The 6,094-nt window shown below is 39.8% G+C and overlaps 1 long non-coding RNA gene across 1 annotated transcript; it reads right to left on the bottom strand.

The window, feature by feature from the left end:
- Positions 1–1,199: 1,199 nt before the first annotated feature.
- On the bottom strand, positions 1,200–5,670 carry LOC139793674 (uncharacterized). Its single transcript, XR_011724709.1, has 3 exons — positions 5,185–5,670; positions 2,143–3,224; positions 1,200–2,088 (listed from the first exon to the last, which is right to left on the bottom strand). It is a non-coding gene; the product is annotated as an uncharacterized lncRNA (long non-coding RNA).
- Between the last annotated feature and the right edge of the window lie 424 nt (positions 5,671–6,094).

The following is a 6,094-nucleotide window of genomic DNA, read 5'->3' as shown; positions in this document are numbered from 1 at the left end:
GATCCATGTGTGAACCTTCATACAAGAATTGTGTATTTCAGTGATCTAGGAAGAGACATTGAAAAAAATATTTCAAGCTGCCTATTCTGTGATTGAAGAATCTTTGGGTTTTGTCAAAACAAAGCCTCAAGGGAACAAGGTAGGAAAGCCAATCAAAAGTAGATTTGTTTTCAGTTAAACAAAAGAGAGAGAATTCTTCACCTCAAAGTTTTTTTGCAGTCAGTACAGATAACTCCTAGTTGGGGGAAAAGGTAGGGAAAAATAACTGTGAGTAATATTTTTCTGATATTTTCATATTTCCTTTCTATACTTACTTTTTACATTTTAATTACTACTTTTACTTCTCAGTGTACGTCTTTCTTTCTCATTCCAACTTCTCAGCAGACCTTCTTAACAACTGTCCAGTCTGAAAAGGTTCTGATACGCTCCAGATCCATTTCATAAGTGAAGGAGTTCTTAGAAAACTACATCCTTTAGAGCCACAGATGGACAGAATACAGATGGAAATCTCCCGAAAGCATGGATTTCTTGTGAGATTTCTTTGGTGTTTCCCTTTGTCAGAAAAGTGATAGGAATAAACATCTCTCACTACAAGCTGTAAGGAAGCTGTTCCCAGTTCTGGCAGAACCAAACCAGGCAGAAATTACTAAAAATGAGAAAAGCAAGGAAAAGAAAGCTTAGCTGGATTTCTGTTGTTGTAGTCCTTATCTTTGAATCTCTTTAATATGCTCCAGCTCTTAAGTTAGCAATTTTAAAAATTGGATTTTTTTTCCTTGTGATTTTTATGATTATTTTCCTGATGATTTTGGAAGAATAAATCAAACTATCTTTATTAATAAAATTGCCTGGTCACCTCACTGGTGAAATAAATAACGTAATTCTCTGCCTTTGACCTGGGAAGTATTTGCAGACCCAGTTCCCAAGACTTCAAAAAAAAAGACTAAAGATAATAAAAACATATGTCAACATCTTAGGCTTTCCTTCCACTGCTTCACTGCTACTTCAGTGATCAAAAGGAGAAAAGTCATTATTGATGTTTAATCTAGCTAATACTCTCGTGGTATTCCAGTTTGACTTGGCTGCATTTATTCTGCTTGCTTTGCCTGGGGTAGACTGATTGTTCCATGAATCCATAGTCACAAAAAGAAAAAATATTTATTGGTTGTGAAGAATAATAATAAAGTGACACCAAAACAGGATGAAGTAAAGAATTTCATTAAGTTGGACATCTTAGAAATAAAATTATGACTGGAGGAAAGAGACTAAGCAAGAATGAGCTGAAGCACAACTGTAGAGCTTTGATTTTTAAATTATTTCAAAAGCAGCTCTGCTTTCAAAAAAACACAAGCAGGGATGAGCACAGTCATTGTTCTGGGAGGTATCTTCTAGTCCGGATTTGGACGCTTGTAGCCTATTTTGAAACACTGCTGCATTGTTTCTAATAGTGAGGTTATGATTGTTCTGGGCTAGGAAAATCTCTTGTGGTTACAAAGTTTTGAACTGAAAAAACAGAAAACTTTCTCAACTGAATGCCACGAGGGATGTGTCCATGATACCAAGGCTGCCTCTGATCCCAGTGAAATCCAGGAAAGAGTGGTCCACAATGCAATGCTGACTGTCACTTGTACATGGTAAAATTTTGGGTGGACAGCTGGTGCCTTGCCTCATCAGGATTGTTGGGAGACATTAGATGAGGTTCATTGGAACTGAATTTAGCCCTCTAAATGAACAGTGCAAGCACCATTACTGGACTTCCTGTGTGTTCAGGCATATCTGAAAAGCAATCCCACCAGCTAGAATAGGCACCCAGGCAAGGTTGAACTGCTTTCCAGAGGCTCTTTGTTTTCCTGTCTGGAAGTAAAGCCTAGATAATTGCTTTACTTTGGTAGAGAACCAAAATGTATTTGCTAAATTTGCAGCTGTCTTGGGTATGGGCACCTGAAAAAGTTTTTTTTGTTAGTGTTCAGTGCCTTAAGACTTTTAAAAATCTAGACATAAGCTGAAATTCTGCCATGAGGTGCCTGTGGCAGCAAGCTGCTGATGGCCCTGCTGACACTGTGGGCATGTGATGGCCATTCCAGGGAGAACCTGTGCTCCTCACAGTGCCAGAGCTATCCCAGAGATGGCCATTCCAGGGAGAACCTGTGCTCCTCACAGTGCCAGAGCCACCCCAGTCTTGGACACAAATTGCAGCATCCTCGCACAGGGAAGGGTTCCTTTTCTCTGTGCAAATGGAAGATAGCAGAAAACTATAAACTTATTAAGGTCTACAAGTCTGCAAATTTTTAGAAACTGCCATTTTTGCCTCTTCTTCCCTCCATTCCCACAGACCTTCTCTAGAAGCACAGCCAAGGCCCGCAGCATGGTGAATGCACAGGACCTCAGGATGCACCAGGAGTTGTGGGTAGTCAGCACTGCTCAGGATTAGGCCTCCACCAGGAAGCAGTCTAACAGCTCTGGCATTTATTCTGCCACGTGGGAGGGTGCATCTGTCCTTAGCTACTAGGCAGCAAAATACCTGCAGTGTTTTCATTAGGATGAAATGTATAGGGGCACAGGGAGGGAGTGTCTGCACTCTCACATTGGATTAGGCTAATAACCCTGTACACTGTTTTGGTATTTAGCATGGTTGTGGTGCTTATGACATTAACTAGAAGCCCAGACAGTAAAGCCCCAAGATTACATTTTGCACTTTAGCTAAGTATTTCATCAGAAATGTTAATAATCTCTCGATTAAGCACTTTAACAGCAGATTAGGTTTAACAATGGGGCTTTTGCTGCCACAATCCTATCATAGCTACAGCTGCAAGATTTGTGGCTTAAGGAAAACATTTCTTATTAACCCTTGCAGCAAAACTATTTAGCAGTTAACCTATACTACTAATATATTGTTCCAAAGTATTTGATACTATCTGAAATGACTACATATCTTACATGTGCGTTATAGAGAAGGCTGAGGAACCTGCTCTGCAATTGGAGGCCCATGTTTATTAACTGAGAACAGTATATTATATATATTGACAGATTTTTTTCTGAGGGAATAGAAAGTGATGAGTACAGACACAGTTATCATCAGTTTATATATCATCTTGCTGTTCTGTAGGTTCTCAAAGGGTTGAAAAAGGTTACATCTCTCTTCCCAGGCAGAATCAGAGCTGCCGTCCCACTCAGAGTAAAGCAAAGGCTTAGGTGTCACTGAGGGTCTTCAGCTTGGAGATGTATTGCTGTAGGGAGGGGAGAAAATGCTGCTATAGGATGTGCATTGATATGTGTATCCTGAAACACCCACAAACTTCCACTCAGCACTGTTAAAACGTCAGTAATAGTACTGTGCACCAACGTGGGACATCTGGAGAAGAGCAGGGAAAATGGTCTGAAGTCTAGAAAAATGAGCTAGATGAAGGATTAAATCAGTCAATGTTATTCAGCATCAAGAACAGGGAAATGGGAAGAGGAAAGAATCTGCTCTTCATGTTTGTGCTGGATAAGATACATAGTAGACCAGAATTAAAGACAGGAAGAGCTATCTTAGGTGTTGGAGAACTTTTTTAAAGCCATAGTAGCCAGAATCTCTATGATGAAGTTATCTGGCTGTCATGTTTAACTTGTTCCTGCCTTGAAGGAGAGGGGGGACTCAGCAGGTGCTCACAAACAAGTTTTCTGTCCCTGAGCAGGTGCCCTGCCAGGCTGCTGCCTCTGTCCCCAATGTGCTCTACCTTGTAGCCTTAAAAAACAACACAGGCTTGCAGACTTCTCTAGTGAAATCAAGCAAAAAAAGAAGTAGAAAGAAAAACGGATGCTTTAGAAAATTCCAGAAGTCACAGACACTTCTTAGAGTATTTAACAGATGACAGACCTAAATATCAGAGAAATTATACTTGCTACACTTTTGTGATCCTTTTCCCAGAATGTGTCAATATCCCATTAAGAACCACTTAAGAAAAAAGAGGTATTTTTAAAAAGGAAACAACCTTCAAGTTATTTCTTTTACAGAACAGAGGTTGCACATATGCTTTAGGATTTTTTCCTAGTTCTGTGTGGGGCTGAAAGAAATGACCTACTTTTTAGGAGGGCACAAGATTTTCTCCATGCTATCTGACCTCAATCCTCAATGACCTTTTGAACTTACAGTTATGTGTCACATTTGGTGTACTCCTTAACATCCCTTTTTTTCCCATATTTAAAAAAATAGAGGGGGAAGTAATGTTACCTAATGCCCTTGTTATAATGATCAAGAGACAGACAAACTTCATTAATGGATGGACATCAGATTCATTTGCTGTCAGCATGGATGAGAGAAAAGCTTTAATATTTCAAACCTTTAAGCTCTACAAGGGAATGTATCATTAAAACATGGTTCACTGATCATGGAGTGCTTGGAGCTCTGTAGGAGGACTGTGGGTGTTTTAGACTATAGAGAATTGTCTGATATTATTAGTTTAAGCAGTCCAACACTTACTGTGACTTGAACTGTTAACGCTTCCTTTTCCCTTTGTTTCCCTGCTCTGTTCTCCCTCCAGCATTGTTAGTGACAAAACGGGGGACCAGAAGCTGTAACCTGCTCCCTGTCTCTGGGCACTAATTAGTTTAGGGTAATAAATTCAGAAATTTCTCTGAAAATAAAGGAACCAACAAGAGCTATTGACATTAATTCTTTACCAAGCTGCTGCTTTTGGGCTAAAAACCAGATTGGCTCTTGCTTGTTAAACAGCAATGCAGAAAAACCCCATGAGATGATAAAAACGAAATCTTATTACATGGACAGGTCTTCAGCAAGTGGCTGAGTGATTTAGTTGGAGTGTTGTGCCTTGATGTGGCTAAAAGGAAAATAATGAAGCCAAGCAGGGGGTCAAGAGCAACGCGAAACAGTGATTAAAGCTGTTTATATCTCTTTGTTGGCATGGATACAATCAAATAAGCTCATTAGACATCTTGAATTGCAGAAACACAGCTCAGAAAGCAGCCTGAAATAATATCTGCTATTGCACTTGTGCAGAGCTTCCCTCTGTGCTGTGCCAGCTAGTTTTAGCCTTACGATAGGCAATATGTTCTTTAAAAGGAATAAATGAAGTGAATGCAGATATGTTCAAAGATTTTTAAGGAATTCAGAGTGGACATGAATCTGATGTTAAATAAAATGCATGCCAGATGTTAAAATATTAGGGGAAAAATACTGGAGGTTACCTTTAGGAGAAGTTAGTTGTTTTTAAATGGGGCCTTTTCAAGGCAGCCTTGATGAAATGAGATCTTCCCCAAGCATGCTCGTGTGTGCTGAGCTACTCATACCCCACTGGCAACCTTGCTTTTAAAGTGTGCTAAATGAAACAAAACTCAGTGCTAATGTAGTCACTGCCTACAGGTTTGCAAAGGCTACCCCAGGACTGCTGAAAGACAGAGGGAGGAGAGAGTGGTGTCCATGTGCTGCTTAGCTGAACTTTGAAAGGAGAGGGCTTTTGTACTATATCCTTTAATTGCACTATAAATTTTGCAGTCCTTTTGATTATGCTTCCTCCTCTGTCCTTGTATTCTCTGTGTGTAGGACTGGAACCAGCGCATGGCTGGTTTTGGAGGTCGGGTGAGACTTGCCAGCACTCACGTAAATGAATAACTTTAAGGTTAAGCTATTGATTGCAAGGACCATAAAGCTCAAACACTGTGTTCTCCATTCATGCCTGAGCTTCTCATGCATTTGAGCCCACGAAGAATTAGGCTTAATAAATTAGAATTTGGTGCTTGTTTCCTTTAACGATGGGTGCAGACTGACACAAATACCAAAGATGATTGTAAACTGCACAGTCATGCATCATGGTAAAAGATGCTTTGTATTTGAAGAACACCAGTAGGAAACAAGGATGAAATTCAGATATGCTGAATGTTGATGAAGGGGGTTATATCTAAATCTGAGGAGAAATCAAGATACTGGTTGGGTTTTCCACAGGGAATTCTGTGACTGCCTGAAAGTTGTGAAGACTTTCAGAAATGTTCACAGAGTTTTGTGAAGGGGGACCTGAACTTACTGCCTTTTGATATCTTTACCTGCTCTACTTTCATTTCCCATAGCCAGTTTGAAACACAGATAGAAATTGTTGTAAAA

This window comes from Heliangelus exortis, chromosome 2, assembly GCF_036169615.1.
Source record: "Heliangelus exortis chromosome 2, bHelExo1.hap1, whole genome shotgun sequence".
In the NCBI taxonomy this organism is placed as follows: domain Eukaryota; kingdom Metazoa; phylum Chordata; class Aves; order Apodiformes; family Trochilidae; genus Heliangelus; species Heliangelus exortis.
Note: the sequence above shows the minus strand (reverse complement) of the source record. Positions and strands in the feature narration are given on the sequence as shown.